Source organism: Pieris napi, chromosome 12 (genome assembly GCF_905475465.1).
Source record: "Pieris napi chromosome 12, ilPieNapi1.2, whole genome shotgun sequence".
Classification (NCBI taxonomy): Eukaryota; Metazoa; Arthropoda; class Insecta; order Lepidoptera; family Pieridae; genus Pieris; species Pieris napi.
This window is the reverse complement of record NC_062245.1, coordinates 6,797,377-6,817,501: the sequence shown is the minus strand read 5'-3', so window position 1 is coordinate 6,817,501 and position 20,125 is coordinate 6,797,377. Positions and strand designations below refer to the sequence as shown.

Here is a 20,125-nt window from a genome sequence, read left to right as displayed (position 1 = left end):
TGGAGTAGTGACTCTTGGACCATACGTTATAGTATAAGATCCCGCTATACAACGACCTTCACCGAGATGCTTATTTAATGAAACTTATTTTATATTTAATTTAATATGTCAATAAATATAATCCATATGGGTTGCCTAGCAAATTTCAGTCCAGAGTAGGTTTAATTAATATTTAAAAAAAATTTTTTTTTTATAATTTGCATGTAGTAAATTTTTTGAACTTTTTTCAATCATTATTTTTAATCAGGGTAGTATTTTATATGTATCACTAAAACCTTCTTTTATACTAAAGATGTATATATACTTTAGTGTCACATAAAAAATATACACATAAATAATTAATTGATTAAAAACAACCTAACTTTTGCATATTCTATGGGCTTCATACTTTCGATTGGTATAGAATTTATCTAATAATCATACCGGTGAAATGTTTAAAAAAATATTTTTTTTTAAATTAATTAAAAATACTCTGGACTGAAATTTGCTAGGCAACCCATATGGATTATATTTATTGACATATTAAATTATATATAAAATAAGTTTCATTAAATAAGCATCTCGGTGAAGGTCGTTGTATAGCGGGATCTTAGACCATTACCATAATTAAGATTTTAGTACGAGTAGGCGTCTGATAACCAGAACCTCGAGATGGCACTTTTCTCTTTACACTGCAAAATTCTTGCCAGTACTAAGAGTACAGAAACATTTTTTTAATTCTTTATAGTATCATATAATGAGATAAAAATCAATTAAGATTTAAAACAGGTTAAAAAATTTATAATATTAAGCTGCGTTGACTCAAATCGTTTAAATAAGAATGTCAAAATGTTTATTTAGTTTCGTGGCATTAATTAAAGTGACATAACAATACATTATTGTCCGAGAGCAGCTCAGCCGGGAAATTGGTGAACGAAATCCGGAATCTGATTTATTACCGACTCTGTTCGGGACTCTTTCTGTATGAAACAGTCACAATTTAAAAGCTATATTAATGAATATACTTGCGCTCTACCTAACTGAACTTTTTGTTAGTTTAGTAATTAGGTAGACTGTTGGTTTAACAATTAAAACAAATAATAAATCACATGAATCATGACAATTTCTTAATCATTTGTTTTAATGCATTTTCGAACCCATCATCAACTGAACTGAATTTGAAGATTTCCAGTTTCAGATTCCAAGTAAAAAATATATTATATTGGATTTTTCGCTCGTTGCTGTTTAATCAACTGGCTGAACATCTTTCAGGCCGCTAGTTAAACGGCTAGGCTGTTAATTGAACGGCTAATTTAGCTAGTTGGCTGCGACATATACATATATAATTACAATAATAATCTGACATAAGAGATTTCACGGGTGACTGTCACCTGCGGCTGTTATTACATTTATATTGTAGGGGAATAAAATCTAGTACCTTGTCAAAGGATTTCACTACAAACAGGGATGTGACAGTTTTCACTAGAATATGTAAAATTTTAATACTTATTCAAATTAGTATACTCTCGACTGACCGTGGGAGGATCACTGGTCAGGCTTCAGGGTTTACAACTCCCTTTATTTACGACTAGGGCTGAATATCGGGACTAAATAATCTCATACAAAAGTAGCAATCATTTGTAAGTGCGTTTCTCGACCACTATCAAGATAATAGGAAAAGAATTATGAAGATGATAAATACAGATACAATTTAAATACTCTTGACGATCAGAATTTGAAATCAAATCAATCGCAGACCTATCTTACGTCCGTCGCGTACAGCACCCAAAAAGTAAAGAAAGAAGGTGAGGACTGAGGTTAGCATGCAATATTCCGTCCCGTCAAAATGACATCAGGTGATGTACTTAGCACGAAAATGTCCTCTGAGAATACAATACACATTAACACGTCATATTACTTAAATTATAAAACGGATAACTTGGAAAATTTGGAAATGTATCTTTGTGTGAATCTGAAATGTGTTTTATCTCAAATGAACGTTTGCTAGATGAGTCTCATTGCAAACTGATCTGCTTCGAACAATGATCCAAAAGCAGGACATTCAAATATGTTTGCCCTGAACCTGTTTGTCAGTGCAGCCATTGTAATCGTAGTGCCAACCCTAGCACACCTTTTTAAAGCGTTATTATTTTCTGTAAAACGTAAAATGTTGAGGGAATTTCCAAAAGCGATGTGAATTTATTTTCTTCTAATTTAGATTTAATTTAGCTCAAAAACTATGCATAGATAAGACCTTATTCTTCCTAATAATGAAAATAAAACTTTATGACAATTATTATAAAATACATAGTATGATATGAAGAATTGCTTTTTTATATGTGGTTTTCGTCTACTTTCTATGGATATTTACGTTTATCTATTTGTAAACGCCTTAAAAGCAGAGGAAACTTTCACATGCCTATACTTGAATCTAGGTACACTATATAAGGCTTATTGGACATATAAATTTACACATTTATTAATTTATATTATTGTTTGATTATTTCTGAATTAATTTGGTATTATTATGTTATTTTTTTTAAATTATGACTTTTACATTATAATTATACTCTTTATCGAGCGTTGGCAAGCTTTAATAAATGAATATGTATCATCAAAATAGATTCATTCCACCTCTTACTCATAGTTTCACAGACCTATCTTTTCCAATTTTTTTAGTAACTTATCATTTATATCTCTCGCGTTTAGTTTATAGTTTGTATGAATTTTGTTAGTAAGCAATAGTTATTAAGTATAAAGCATGCTGTGTTTGCCTGTTAATGAGTGTACAATCATTTTTTATTGTTATTTTTGTGTGTTCCTGTAGTGTTCGTTAGAAAACCTTTAAAAAAAAAAACAATCTAGCGGAGACGATTATAACAATAAGACCTTTTATTTCTAAAAATGTTACAATTAAGTAATAATAGTACAAATTCTTAAATCTAGAGTTTCGAACCCCATGAGGGGCCTCCTTATCCTCCGGGAGGCCTCCTCCAAGCCCTTCCAAAGTTGATTGGGTTTGTCGGGTCCATGTGCCACCGGCTAGCTGCACCAGGTCGTCGGACCAGTAACACAGGCGAATAGGCACTCTTGTCCCATGGCGTGGATGCCAATGTAGGGCTCGATTACTCCACCAAGTGTCTTTAGCTCTTGCGACGGTTCCAGCCCACCTCCATTATAACCTTCATGCGTAAAACATTAACGCTCATTAAATTTACATGTGTTTTATTATATTTCTATAAAATGATGATGATAATGTGCAATATTACTTTTACGGACTCTATTACCTACTACTACAAATAAACTTCTGTAATAAAAACGATTAGGCACATTGGGACCGGTAGTAATAATTCATTAAACATACAAACTGAAATGTAATTAAACGGTGTTCGCATGAATTGAAACTATGTCAATTTCAAACTTTATTTTAGTTATTTCCTTTGTAGGTCGTTATTCCCTACAAGATGTTTGAGGTTAAAAAATAGTAAAAAGAAGACTTTTCTAAATAAAAGCGTTTTTATGACTATATTATTTTAAATTAATTATAAATTATTTTACAGACGCTGTTTTGAATACTATACAACAATCATGGTATTACTTGAAATTATTTTTGCAATTTTAAAGAGTTTGTATTTACTGTTGCTGCTGGAGTCTGTCAAAAGTTTAAGCGCTTTCGGAACCGTGCATTTACATAACTTTTAAAGAAAAATGTTGCCAACATCTGATTACAGGTGCTTCTTTTTATCTATGTTATACAAATGTGATATCATTGATAAACGCTTTAAAATAAGACAGGAAACGAACTGGACTAAAGAAGATTTAAAAAGCGAGAGACTTCTCTGAGACCTTTTTTTTGTTAAGTTTTCGCTAATCAAAGTTTTAGTGTATTTTGGACGTGCTGTCGGCCTTAATGTGTTTACGAAATTCACATTTAGATCGTAATAGACAAACAGAATGGAGATTGCATCATAGGAATCCCTTTGAAACCAACCCGTGACCATAAAACATGACACAAAACAAGACCTGTATAAATAACGACGCTATAAAGGCTGTTCATAATAAATATTCATATTTTTAATATGTATAGCAAGATATAAGAGTGTTTAGAACAAAACGGTCTGAAAAGTCTCTTAAAAATTGACTGAAAGATATAAAGAATGATTTCGTTGTTTTATGTTTTATGGTGGCAAGACAAAAATGAACACCCTGGTATACATGAAAAATATCAATGGACATTGCACGTAATATATCATAAGCATTTTGGATCATTTAGTTTGATAAATCACACGTTTTAAAACCCCATCAGTTGTGTGCTTTGATCTATTATGTGATTAATAGGAGGGCGGATTCTAATAGAGAGAAACTGGTTTAAACGAATCGCCCTAAGTCTGATTCTTAAGTATTTAGCGATATAAACGAGGGTATGGTTTCATTAAAATGATAGGAAACGTCATATCTCAAGTATTTCGTCTTTATTCGAAAGAGTTTATAAAAGTTTATTAAGATGTCATCGAATGCAGTTTCATTCATTTTAAGACTAAATAGAAGTCGTTAATCGTACTTCTAAATAAATTACCGTAAAAAATCGGAAACTTTATTAACTATTAAGCACATTAGTGTCTAGAGCGATCTACTAATTAATGGCGCGAATTTAGCGGAGATTGCGTTCGAATTGACGCAATTAATATCAATCTATCAACGTTTCGAGACTTCCACTATAGACTAGAGAGAACGGTTAGATTAGATTTTCTTGTCTATGGAAACAATTCATTTTACCTAATTTCCCTACAATTTAAAATTAGAACAGAATGTAGGCTGTGGCCATGTTGTTGTTGTTTTTTTTTGTCTTTATGCTGTCCTTAATAATTTGGTTATTAAGACAGGTATTTAAGGTATTCAAGAATATTATAAACAGGATAACACTTGTATTCACAATCACTTTAATTCTTTCACCATTAGAATGCTTCCTCGGGTTATATTTATATCAATACTATTAAAAAATGTATACATATTTATTTGTATACTTCCAATTAAACTTTTTATTAAATTCAATCCTCAAATTAGCCCCCGAAACGCCCGCAAAGACACTAAATCGAAAGAAATTAATCATCACACAAATTCCGAGTTTGTATGACTTGTTAACAGACAGATATTAATGAAGCGATGCCGATGTTTCCGAATTCCGTACAATTTGCCCCCAATGTTTGAAAGTACTGTCAAGCTGATGTAATCAAAACATCTTTACGTTATTGTCACTTTTTGACATAGAGTTAAACCATAGAGATAGAGGAACCCATAGAGATAGATAGAGACTTATTAAAGGTATGATAAGTGGAAAGCACGACGACCTTATTAAAATCGAAAGAAAATAAATAAATCAGTGGCGCTACAACCTTTTTAGGTCTGGGCCTCACATTTCTGTATCTGTTTCATGATCATTTGTTAATCTAATAGGCAAGTATATGATCAGCCACCTGTGCCTGACGCACGTCGACTTTTTGGGTCTAAGGCAAGCCGGTTTGCTCACGATGTTTTCCTTCACCGTTCGATCGAATGTTAGATGCACACATAGAAAGAAAATCTATTGGTGCACAGCCGGGGATCGAACCTAAGACCTCAGGGATGAGAGTTGCACGCTGAAGCCACTAGGCCAACACTGCTCACTCACGACGACCATATTAGTCTCTTTATAAAAGTAGTATTGTGCAACAATGATTTTGGTAGTGTCTAGTAATTTCTTTTACCTTACTTAGCTATATCCGCAATCAAGTTTTTTACTTTCTTTGTGGATCAAGATAGATTAAATTAGTCACCTATTAGGTCTATTAAGTTTTTTTTTTTATTTTGACTATATACTAAGTAAATTAATCGACCTATTGTGATTGTGGTTTTGCAATTTTTATAACCAATGAATTTAGTAATCATGTCAACATCACTGTTATATTACATTGTAAGATAATAATTGCTATTATTACTACTATTACTCTCTCTTCCCTTTACATTTCCCTAACAACTTTATTATCACACCAAGTCACAAATTGTTCAGTAATTACTTAAATAAACTGAATTCTACAAAATATTGAGGAGCACTGAAATTTGACGCTATCTTTGAAGCAGCTCGCCTCGTTTCTGGAGAAATTTAACCCGAGTGCTAATAACGCGTTATCTTCCGTTAAAAAAGTCAATAACCCAAAAATACCGAGATCTGGAAATCTGAAATTGAAATCTCTGGCCCTATTATTTTGGAACTTATGACCACTAAAGTGTGACGTTGCTCTAATAGAAAACATCCAGCGCTAGTAAGTTTTGTTTACTATGAATTCAATACAATAAATTAGGTATATTTGAGCTGAAAAGAGACAAACATCTCCTAGATAATAAGAGTTGAAGTCCATGACTTCGACAAATTTTGTTTAAGTGGCTTGAAGTTGTAAAAAAAACACTCTTGGTCGGTGATACAAATACCCTAGCTCTCGCGATTGTATTCAAAAACCTTAAAATGTTAAAGATGTCTGCATTTGCAACGTTTTGTGCGTGTTCGAAATATGAAAATTCGGCCGAGGAAATTCCTAAGGACGTCAGTTGACGCGCCGTACGCGTGCTGATGAGTTGTGTCTACGCCGATCGGAGCAAGTTTCGCGCGTAAAAGTTCACGTTCACGACGTTCTTGAACAATTCGTAATTAAAGGTGTATTGTCTGTGTCTTTCAGTAATTTGTGTTCCGTTGGAATGTGTAAGTATATATTTATTCCATAATTATTTAATTATTATTTCCTATTTTGTCTCCTAGTAATTTTACTACTAGTTTTTAAAACTTTAATTTTTTAAAATTTATACAAAATTATTGAGCGATATTTTTTTACGTAAAACTTTTTATTTGTTTTAATAACTAGAAAAGTGAGCCATTAAATAGATAAATAGATAAGATAGTAAAGCAATAATTTAAATTATTTTCTAAATTAACTAATGTAAAATAAATACATAGGGTATTTAAGTGAATTTAGATTCAGTTTTGAGAAATAAAATCTACATTACGTAGTGTGTGACAAGAAAAATTTTGACATTACATTATGACTTTAATTTATTGTAAATATGTATTAAATTCGCAATATCGTAGAAATATATCCCTTTGATAATTTAAACTCATAACAATGAAAATGTTCCAATTTATAATTCTTTAAAAATAATTTACAGATAATTTCATTTCCACTCTTAAGGCTAATAAGTAGGGTAAAATTCTGCCACTGCTAACCAAAAAAATAAAAAATCACATAAAATATGAAATATGTATTTAATGAAGAACATGAGAGGAAAAATAGACAAAACCTTTCGTAGCGCCCACGTAGAGTTCTACAACCTTTAAACGTAGCTGCTACAATATTCTATTACAAATAATAATATTATATACATATCATATAAGTTTAACTCTTCTTTTTCTCCAATTAGTGATGGTCGGTCTATGTTCTTGTCCATATAAACAGTTGTTCCACTGACACTCTCGGATTTTCCGTAATCAAGCCATTTTGCGCCTACCAGGATTCGATTTACCCCCAATTTTGTCCATCAATATAGTCTACAAAAGTCGATACCGCCGGATACGGAGGATATGTAAACTAAATTTGAAGAGCACAAATAAAATCTGAAGTTCTGATAAGAGTAACAATTTTGTTTTAATTTATACGTTGATTCGTTTTTAATATTTTTCTAAACGTACTACAAAAGTGTGTTGATTTCATTAGAGTTTAAGGTAAATCTAATACAGTCACTAGTGTTCTTCATTTTAAGGTAATAATAAAGATGGAACAACCGTAATTAAGAATTAAGACAATAAAAGTATTTCGATAACTACAATTTACAACATTCTTTATCGAGATATATTGTATAACATGTTCCCCCTAGAATTTCATATATGTACTGATTCGATAAACTCGGACTGTTTTCTGATGTAGAGAGCAGGAATATACTATATTTTTAAATGGAGCATCACAGTTTAATTTTAATTATCAAAAAACTTTTATTTACACACTTACGAAATTCAGATGTCGGAAGCCTAATATATTGCCACTCAATCCAATTAAAAAAAAAACTACATAAAAAAGGGTGAAACTGAAAAACTTTTTTGACTTCAGTTAATACATATATTGAAACCTATTTTATAGAACATTGGAAATGTTTTATAAAATATGTTATTCTTAGAAAATTACTAGTGGCACTATATCCATCTAATTCTTGGCCTCAGATTTCAGTATATATCGTGATCATTTATTTTTCTTAATAAGCAGCGAGGTGATCAGCCTACTGTTCCTGACACACGCCGTGGATTTTTGAGTCTACGATATGTCGGTTTCCTCACAATGTTTTCCTTCACCGTACGAGCGAGTGTTAAATGCGCAAAGTAGAGTCCATTGTCCGCGATTTCAATTCCGACCTAAGTATTGAAAGGCAGAGCATGCACTAGATCAAAACTGCCTATCTTATGCACGTATATTACGCTTAAGCTTAGAACAATATTAGACAAACATTTGATAATATTTTCGGTTCCCAATAAACTAATCGTGAACAGAAGGTCGTTTACCAGCAAAATAGTATTTTTACGCACGACGTTTTTGTCAGACGACGCAAATATGTATTTGCAAACACGTAACATTTTCAGGATGCCAATATTCTAAAAGAATAAGTAAAAATTAATCAACATTTCAATGCATAAGAAATAAGCAATAAATTAAAAATAATATGATTGTTGCTTGTAAGACTCCACTTTAGTATTTGAATACGACTAACGTAGCAACTTTTTTAAATTACTTTACGTCGCACGTTACAATTTATTACGTTAACAACGTACGCAATAATAAACTGCCGCGTAAAATAATATTTATACATTGACGGCGTCTTTGCTTGCGTTAAAATCATACTTTTATTTGAAATTGGCCTATATAATTTATTTCACGTTTTCAGGGTTAGGGTTATATTTTTCAGTTTTATTTGAAATGTAGGTTCATACAAGATCATCGGACGTCGAGGCAGAATACAAAATTCCACCTGCATCACCTCCATCTGACCGCATCTGAGCATTTTAATGCATTTTTAGCCTCGCACCACCACTATGTGGAACCAGCCCACTAAAGTATTTCCAAACCAATTCGACTTAGGATCCTTTAAGCAAAGAGCATACTAATTCTATAGGTGAGCCTCCTGCCCGTTTGCCCCCTGTTTAATAAATAAAAACATATATTATACTATAACCTTCTACGGGTCTTATCCCGTTAAATTATTTTTTGTAGTATTTCTTTTGTTTAAAGGATCATGCGTTAGGTGTGGTCATATTTGGGTTTAAGACATGAAGGTTGATTCATAAAGATTTTTCTTAAAAAAAAAAAACCACGTGCACTCGTGCGTTTGTAGTCGTTGACTATGCTTAATAGTGGTTAAGCATACTCAACGACTACTACTACTACTCAACGGCTAATGATGATACAATAGGAAAGTATCCTACCCTATTTAAGAAGAGCATACATATCTGGTTCATTATTTAGTGAAAAAACAACCAATATAAAGACGGAAAAATATCATTTCAATTCTACATTTTATTGTGCTTCGTCGAAATAAATGATTAATTCATCGATAGTTAAAAAATACTATTTCATCTCGAAATTAATAAGTCTTTATAAGACGGATCAACAAGGAACCATCGTCTAAAGAGCTGTACCATAGACCTAAAATCCTCTATATAGAAAATTATCAAAAGGATAATAAAAAAAGGTTTCCTCAACCTCTTTTCACGGAGCGTGTCCTTGAATAACGTTTAGCTCTGCGAGCAAAAGTTATTACAAAGTTACACTAATATAAGCCTATTTTCCGAGACAGGTTGTTGACCTCTATAAAGTTTAGATTACTTTTTTACTGTTATGGTAATCTGTGGGTTTAAATGGTTATTCCAATTTTGGAAACCGTGATCTGTATCTATGGCTATTGAATGTTATGAATCATAAACATTGTTACAAGAAGGTTACAAGACTATTGCTTGACAAAGAGATCTTTTAAGGTTCCGTCGTGATATCAAGTCGATATATGGATATTTTTATATTTTCTGATCAAAATTTAATGTATACGTATGTCCCCTACTGTCCTAATGGATATATGATATGGAGCAATGTGCATACTACATGGCCTAGATCTTAATATAAACACAGGAAGAGGGGTCACTCTTGCCTGCCCATCATTTATTGATCCTATAGCGTCTAAGTCTAGCCATCTGAATATGGCTCATGTTTATAAAAATCCTCTTCTACCAACTTATTTGTTACATTTTAAAGTAGTGAGTATAAAAAAGACAAATATAATATTCTATATTATGCGTGTAGAGATGCAAGGGCCGCAATCATATAAATCTCGTTGATTGCATGATAAATTCAAACTTATAGCAAGTTTCAATTTAGACTAGCAATCTATCTACTGTTAGCGATACGTTCGTTTATAATTATGGACATACTGCTAAAACATATATGAGCGTACAGTGTGTCCTGGTTATGCTTGAGAATTCTCTCAATCTTAATGGGCTATTTGACTAGATTTAAAAAAAAGTTTCAGATTATTTATCAGCGACTATAGAACCAAAATATTTTTTAATTCATTTAAGTATTCAAATAATTAATTTCAAGCACCCGCCAAAACACTTCTTTGTGCGTCGTCGCGTCGATTCGACTAATCTGTGACCGTTTTTTGTCACGGGTCTAAAGTATCAGTATCAATATTTTTCAGCATATTTTTATTAATAATTAATGATTATTTGATAGTTATTTTGATTATTTAATAACGCTTTTTAAATGTTTTTTTTACGGATTAATAACACCTTATCTTTATACATTGAAGCCTAGTGTGCGAGGTAGATATATTTCCACATTGCATATGATCAGCCTGCTGTACATTCTGAAATTTGACCTGCAGGGCATTTCAATAAGTCTTGGAGTTCGGTCATACTATTATAATGTTATTAGTTTAAATAAATTATGGAAACTTAGTAATATTCGTACGATATATTAATCGAATATTACAAGTTTCAATATTCTCTAATTATTTCAGTTTATTAAGGACCAATTTAATCGTAATTCAGGGTAAAGACCTAAACAAATGTTAACCCAAATGGATATATATAATATACTTGTAACACTTGGTCCAGTAATAAAATGATTAAGTGCCTTAACGATTTTATGATTTCCGTTTATTTTTATGAACGCACAATTCCGTGAATTACGCCCGTTAAATACTTCAATATAAGCTTGTCACGATATAATTCGGCCAATCATGAAACCAATGGCTTATTTTGATTAACATGGTAGAATTGTTGTGATTTATACTAATATTTAAGCCCAAGTATTTATAACGACAAGTCCTCTGTCTGGCATACAACGCATATGTATTAACATGAGGTAGCTGTTTTAAAAAGTTTTTTTACGAAGTGTTGGATGAAACTTACTTATTTTGATGCAACTTATATTTGAACACGTTTTGAACACTAATAGTGGTATAAATGTAAATAATATTTATATTATTCTTTAACTTATATCGGCCTCCGTATATCGGAAAATTTTGTCGAGAATCCATGATAAGAGCAATTGAAAATGCATGAAAATAAAAAATATGCCTTGTTTTACGAGTTTATCGACGACACCGTTATATTAGCCGTTATATTATAACTTTATAAAAAAATATATTTAATTATAATAATATATTATTATAATAGTAGTAATAATATATTTAATTCTAATAATATAATATTATAATAAATTATTATATATATATTTTTTTAAAGCTATAATATAACGGCTAATATGTCGTCGATAAACTCCTAAAAACTCGTAAAACAATGCATAGCATACAGCGTAAACATAGCTTGACAGAAAGAGACAAAAAAGTAAAAATAATGAAACTGATTTAGTTTTTATGAATAAGGGAGTTAGTTATCAAAATATGCGCCGTATACTACCCTTGACTAAATTTGTAGATTTATCTTTACATAATATAAAAAAACTCCTGCTATTAGGTAATATAGTTCAACTATTTTGTCGAGAAAATCTTTAAAATTGTATTATCTCAAATTTGTTCTACAACCATAAATATTAACGGTGACCACTAAGATCATCTAACTCGACAAATTTAAGATTTATCAGTTGTTGAAATGTTAAGCTGGTGATATATTCGCCACTACATCAGCAATATGTCAGCGGCTTATTTATTTCAGTGTTCTTCAATAAATCTTAAAATCCGTAGTCCGCAGATCTTTAGATCATCTTTAGCGTCACGCGCGAACGTTTATAAAATATATTAAATAGTGAAAGCTAAATTCATTTAGACTTCGGCTTAAGTGTTTAATAACGTTTGAAGTATGTGTTAAACCCTACATTACACCCTATACTATGTTACCTGCGAAGGGCAACCTGTTATTTTCTAAGACCTACTTTGTGATTTAATAATGTTAGACCTGTTAATTTAATGAGATTCGTGAAGCAGAAAATAAATATGTTTTTTGGTATGTGTACTAACTACTAACAAACGTGAGCAATGGTTGACAAAGTATAAAACACTGGCGTAAAATGTATGATAAAAAATGTGTGTAAGCATTCAACACTTACCTTATTTCATTGATATTAAATACTCATAATGTATACTCCAAAAGAGAGTAAATTTGATCGAAGTTACGGAGAAAGTAATTAAGCAATTAGTAAGTTATAAGTACCCACTCTACGGTACCTTAGGAGTTGTCGGGTTCCTAATAAATCTTCGAGTGTAGCATGGCCTACATTGACTTATAGATTTTCTCCTCCTTATAAATCATAGTAAATTGGCTCACGGTACGATTCGATACGATTTGCCGGTAAAGTATAACGTTTAATTTATTTATTTGCACTTAAGTTTAAGTTTTTTTAAACTTAAGTGCAAATAGGGCAAAATTCAAGGCAAGAGTCGGCCTGGTAGAAGGATGAAGTCATGGTTGCGGCAGGTACGGGAGTGGACCGGCATCACATCCGCCGAGGAACTGTTTTTTATTTATGTAATAGGAGGCAAACGGGCAGGAGGCTCATCTGGTGTTAAGTGTCCAGACCATGGACACTCACATTGCCAGAAGGCTCGCAAGTGTGTCGGCCTTTCAAGAATTGGTACCCTCTTTTCTTGAAGGACCCTAAATCGAATTGGTTCGGAAATACTTCAGTGGGCAGCTGGTACCACATAGCGGTGGTACGCGGCAAAACTGCTTTAAAACAATTCAAGTTGTTAACAGCCTTTAGAAATAAACTGGCATCTGAAGAAGAAGACCGGTGTCCGGAAATAAAAATTAAATATATGTATATCATATGTGAAATTGAATAGCAAGCGTTTAAGGAGTCGAAATAATATTTAGAATCGAAGACGGAAGTTAAATCGAGTTTGCTGGTACGTACAAAGTTTAGTCAAGTTCTACTGTGCACAGAATGCAAATATCTCGCGAACTGTTTTGTTGCTTATAGCACAGTGACTTTGACTACGTATGGTAAGAACTTATTTGTACTTTTATTATGCCTCCACGACTTTGCGTGGAAGCATGAAAGTCAAACCACAGATTACAACATACAATAAAAAAAACTAATTTAGTCAAATTACACTTTTATAAAGAGGGATTATAGCGATTATAGTAAGTAAAGCGAAAAACGAAACGACGAAGGTTCCGTTTGTTTGTGATTGGTCAAGAAAAATTCTAGTCGAATACGCGGTGACACGCAACATAATACGTCCGTCCAATCACATTCAAGCGGACGGTTTCGTTTTTGACGTGACAACGTCTTATAATTCGATGGAGCCGGCTGCACGCACGAAAAAATATGACTCATGCGGCGTTACCTCGCTCTGAGGCGTTCCATTTAAGGCTTGAAGTGCAAGCGAGAGCGCGAAGCGACAGAGAGGCACAATCGGACTCCGCGCTTTTCAGCGTTCGACATCTCTCTCTCTCCTACTTGAGTGAGCGATTCGTGACGTTGTCACGTTCAACTATCGTCAGTAAACCGACTTTACAGACAACCGATTTTTAATGTAAACACAGTTCAGTAGGAATGGGTGAATGTGTATTTCAGTTTAAACTGTGATATCTGGTTTTAAAACCTCAGGTTTTGTATCCAAATGCGAGTCGTATGTTGCTGGTTTCCTATAGAAATATAGAATTATTTTATGTTTTATAAAACCACGCGTAATGAGTATTTCAAAGTACAAGTCTGTGGTTTCGTTTGTTTGACATATTCGTACAAAAGCTTTCGCTTTTCAAATATCATTTCAAAAACCTATGTTATACAAAGCAAAAACCTATATGCCTTTATGAGCCCCGTTTCCGATTTCTTGTTACATTGTTTTACATTTTTACGTCATTTCCGAAAAACTTTCTTCGTGACCTGTATATGTATATCTAGCGTATATAGAAGACTATATGGGGTATTGTTGTTTACACAATCTGGTTTACATACTATACTGAGGGTTGTAAATGAAATGAGTCTATATCTTGTTTGTATCAAATCAGTTTTGCATATATTTCGCGATTTACAGATTCAATCCGACAGAGAATGAACTCCGAATCCTAGCAGTATAATATTGAATTTCGATACGAAATATGCTTTTATCGTGATTCTCTGGATGTTTATGACGACGCGATATTTTAGAAAGTAAAATACATGTGTCAAACCTCCTTCATTAGATACTCCAGCCAATGATTGGCGGTAAATTTTTTGACGTTCCAAATTTAAAAAAAGGAACTACAGAATAGTATTTAATACAGATTACTATCAGTAATATAAGGAAATTATACAATAAAACCTAAATTCTAACCAAACAAATTAAATTAAATTAAAAATTATTTAACAGCGAACTAATCAGTTTATTAAATTTATTTAGCTCACCCCGTTTGTTTAGTAATTATAGAGGAGTTGACACTAGCAACCACGTTCATGGAAAATTAGCTGTTTTAATATTGGATTATTTTACAGAAGAAGCAAGATTTTGGTAGTTAATTTAAAAATAATATTAGTAGTCTCTCGATAGTTAACTGTCTTATTTTGATAGAGACATTATTATTTTTATTCAAGTTGGACATAACTTTTTCGTATTAAAAATTTGAGGGTGGAGTATTAGTAAATATATGTATTTATTATACTCTCTATATATTTATTTAAGTAATAAATAATGCTATTCACAGTCGGTTAAAACATTTAAGATAAATTTGTAATCATTATACAGTTACTACACATTTACAATTTACAATTTTACACTACATAGCATAAATACATTTAAATTTTAATATAAAAATTTAAAAAATACCCGATAATTATAGTCGAAGACCGATTTGAAAAAAAGTATGCTGTATCAGAATTATTCAAAACTGGGTAAAAAACGTTAAAACAACATTAGCAAAGGAATTACTTGCAAGTGTTATCGCTAACTTGCGACATTACTGCGATTATCTCGAACGAGTTTGCGAATTAAACTCAAGGCAAAATCACCCCTATTCCTTCATGAGTGAGATTTATAATCCTATGAAAGTGTTAACGTAGAATGCCCCGTCGATAATTATGTCCCTGAAGGAAACTTTGAATTGCTAACTGCGATAAGATGGTTTTTCAAGTAAATACTTCAGGTTACCGCTCATATGTTAGGGCTTACAAAAATCCCTGTATTTTTCGACATTAATCATTTTCTTTGAGTCATCATTTAAGCCAATAAACATACCGCATTTCGTAAAATATCGAACTAGCCATAAATTAAATGCATGTCAATAATTTTTTAGTGTTGAAGCGCTGCATACGAATGACATTATTGAAATGTATTGCCCGTAAAAATGGAATATATATGATTTATTAAGTCAGACGTGGGGATAAATGTATAAATATTAATCTTAGGAACATGTCTGCGGCTGTTCATACTATATTCAGGTATAGAATTGCTGGTATTAATAAGTCCCATAAATAGTTGAATTTTTTCATACTTCTATCTCTCCTTTAGTTTTTCTTAAACGGATATATTTCTTCCTTAAACGTTTTTAACCCCTAAATTTAATTTACAATCCCTTTCTTACAAAACGATGTACCTCCTATAAGACAAAGACCGTATTTAATTGACCTTTAACAAGTGCTAATAAACGATCCCGAAACAATTAAATACTATATTATGTCTTAAATAACAAAAGAAATCTTTGATGAATCTGGCGCCTTTATCTTAGCCGTCCATCTGATGTCACTGGTATAATTAAAAGGATGTCCAAAATAGGACAGTGTAGGAGGGATATTTGCATAAAAATATTTAAATTACAATATTCTCTTAATATTTATTAAAAACTTAAGACAATTTAATGTTGTACAGACTTCTATTAATCGTCCTTGATTCTTCGTCCTTTTAGTTTATTCTGAAACGTATTAATACATGTAGAATTTAGTGTTTGTTTAGCAGACGGTTGTCGAGTCAATGCGCCTATAAAATTAAGTGATATTCTTGTTAAATGTTGACGTTTATTTTATTACGTCTTCACGTTTTATGTGGTAGGCGATTGGCGAATATGAGTAGATATATATTCTAGTACTGACTATATTTCTTTAACCGCAAATCAGATTTTGGTCGTATGAAAAAAAAATTAGCTAATGTCTGACACACGGAATAGATTCAGAGGATTGGTAGAGTATACGTATATGTAAGCCTGTTTATTGGCATATGGCGAGCCACGTGATAAAATAATAATACTTAGGGTCGATTCGACCAAACAAGAGTAAATCTTAATCTTAGAATAAATCGTCAGTTAATCGAGAGTAAATAAATTTTACGTTTTACCAAATACAAATTCTAAGAATAGTGGGCTTATTCGGGAATTGTTACTATACCGCCGTTTCGCACGGAATAACAGCTATTCCTAGAATAATAATTTAATGGCGTCAGTCAGTCCAATCAGCTGATTTCTGTCATTTCACAAATATGTATTCTGTGTTTTAATTTCAAGTAAACGCAACGCACTAAATTAATAGTCTAGCATTGTATAATGAAACGTTTAAACAATTTATTATTTGTTTATTTGTTTTTAGATTTTTTATTTTCTATAATATTAGAATGAAATTCAACTGGGCTCAACAGAAGTTCCTTTTTTAGACGAAAGCCTCAAACTTTTTGTTGTCGTTTGACACCTGTTAAAAGCTACTTTTTCACACTATAATACGGCAAAATCGAGTTGACATGATGTATGCTCTTACACTGTCCCGTTGTAGAACAACATTTATTTGCCAAGTTTTATTTTCGTTCACCATTCTCTTGCTATTCGCGTATTGTTATTCCTAGCACAATTATACTATCGATTACGTGGACAAACGACTATGGATTTACTCGAGATTAAAATCATGGAATAGATTATTATTGGTATAGTTACTTGTGTATAAATTGAAGTTTGGTCGAATCGACCCTTAATCTATTAGTCAAATCGGCGACACTAACACAAAATTCGGTAGTAAACTTCAATACTTCTTTTTCTGTTTGAATTTATAACTTTTTATGAATTTAGTTTAAAAGCCGTTTCATTTTCGAGGCAAATGTAAAAACCCATGTATTTTCATAAAAGAGAAATAAATAAATCAAAATAGCTTTATTCACGATCAAAGTTCACGAGATATGAAACCCACGTCAAACTTATGACATCTTCGTTTTCGCGTTGGCATTATTAAACTCTTTGTTTTTCATTTAATGCTTTAAAAAGGATTTAATGAATCCATAAGAATTCCATTCTCAACATCATAAAAGCAATTCAAAACTTGCTCTTACGAAGCGTCGGATGTTAAATGAGGTTCTCTACAGAACTTGAGCTGAACTTAATCCTAAATAACCCATTTTCTTTGGCGCACTTTCAAGTCAAAGCCTGAAATAGACTTTTGTTGGTTGTGGGAAAAGAAATTTTAAAACGTTGTAGATCGTAATATGAAATGTAGGTAACGTTTAAGCCGTCGTATACAGTAATATATGTTTGAAAAACAATTAATAAAACTTGTGTTGTGTATTAAGTTTTGTCAAAATATTGCTTATTTTCATCACAGCTTCAACAACGATGATGAGCAATTTAGTTTTACTTACATTGTTATAAGACTGATCATAATATTTTAATGTGTAATAGGAAGTAAGAAATAAGTATTTTATAGCTTTAATGTTTCTTTAAGAAACTTTAAATTTTGTCTAGACTCTAGACTTCAAGACCAATAATTTTGCTAATCCTAGAAACATATTACAGTCTTTGTTTGTTTGAATATACAGTGATTTTACGGCCTTCGCATTAAACAAAAATTACGAAAAGTTTTCGTATGCGTAAGTACTGTTATACTAACATACATTTTATCCATACAATTTTTTAGGTTATGTCTGCAAAAGACTTTTGTCTATGGTCCCAAGGGTTTTAACATATCTGTGACATTTGGCAGCTTTTGCAGCGTAATGCGCTAGGTTTTGGCGCCATTAATTTGGCGTTACTAAAGTTTGGGGGAAAATTTTATTCTTGTAAAGTATATCATATTTTATGCTACTAGGCCTATTAAGCTTGATATAGAAAGAAGTAACGTATACTTAAGATTTATAAATACGAGTATAATAATCATTTGCAGTCTTGCACATAGCATGGCATTTAACACTCGCATTTTATACAAATCATTAAGTAAAGTTTAATAAAGTACCATGTTTTACGGTTTTCTATATTTATAATTCTATAAACATTTATTGCAGTATTTTATTGGTATGAGTAATTGAATTGATTTCACGATTTTAAGTTAGAATATTTCACGTTGGTATTTTAACTTGGCGCGTGAAGGCAAAAGTCTTTTGTGTTGTTTTCACAATAAATTAATCAATCTTTTGAAACATAATTCAATGTAATTATTATGGTGTAGGTCCAACGTAATTGACCGCAAGTCCTATGTCGGCTTTTTTTCAATTAATAAATATAACCAATGTCGAATGACGCAAAATGACGTATTTAGTGCGTAAAATCTTATTCTTTTTTATCATAAAATCATTATTAATATTTAAAAAACTTAAGTTATAAAACAAAATGTTCTAAGGTCAAACGTAAACATCTTTGTTGCTAGGCACGAAACGATACTTAAACCAGTTAAAACATTTGATAAACTCAAACGACACAAGTTTAGAAGTCAATTTAGAGAGTTAAGTTTCAATTGTTAAATGTTCTTTCTATTCGTTCTTATTCCGTACGTCTCTCGATCTATAAATAGCTCGGGTCAAAGGACTGAGGTATTATGAAAGAGAATATATTAACATAATCTGTCAAATTATGCTAATATAGTCTGTTTCTTGTCTTTGATCTAGTAATTTTTTTGTCTCTGGATTATAATAGAAGTATCTGTGGTAAAAATAAAATGTACAAATTAGGTCTCTAGATAATCATAATTCATACCCTAAAAGTCTATGTTTTGTTTTAGTTTACTATGGAAAATATTAGACAAAAGGTAAGAAATATTTATAAAATTTTGCCAAATAGTCCAAACATTTATTCCACAGGGATAGAATATGTTGACAAATAAAAGTATGTATACACTAATGTTTAGCTGTCCCTTGAAAAGGTCGATCCACCGCCCGGTCCTATATTATCACGTAATGGGCCGGTTTATAGCCCTAGGAACAATGTTAAAGAATCACTTAGGCAGTTTGAAAATTAAAAAGAAGAAAGAACAGAAAAATTAAATTTGATATTGCCTAGACCTAGGACGGAGAACCATGGAAAAGGGTACTTACGAGGGAGCAAAAGTTTTCAATAGCCTTCCTAATATTATTAACAGTGTGCACGCACCGGAGACTTTTAAAAACTCCTTCAGCAAAACATATTGTTTATATAGACAGTATATACTTAGGATATTTTGTAAGAGAGCTCAAGCACAGGCATTGCAATCAGAGATAAATCGAATCAAAGTGACTTTTGTAATTTTTTAAAGATTAGATATAGATATTTATAAACCAAAAGTTTGTTTATTAAATTCAACGTTTAAATTGGCAAACTCTTTTTAAGCATGAACTCAACCAAATTAATGAGGATGAAACCTTGGGGTACAGCTAGTTTAGTTATATTCAACAGCGGTTTGGTATGAATTAAAGATAGATTTGA

At 31.7% G+C, this 20,125-nt stretch overlaps 1 protein-coding gene across 1 annotated transcript in view; it reads left to right on the top strand.

Moving 5' to 3' along the window:
* Positions 1 to 6,570: 6,570 nt before the first annotated feature.
* The window catches only part of LOC125054721, a 45,148-nt gene continuing 31,593 nt past the window's right edge, over positions 6,571 to 20,125 (top strand). Inside the window, exon 1 of the mRNA XM_047656751.1 lies at positions 6,571 to 6,712. The gene's annotated coding sequence lies outside the window, so the exon portion shown is untranslated. The remainder of the gene's footprint in view (positions 6,713 to 20,125) is intronic.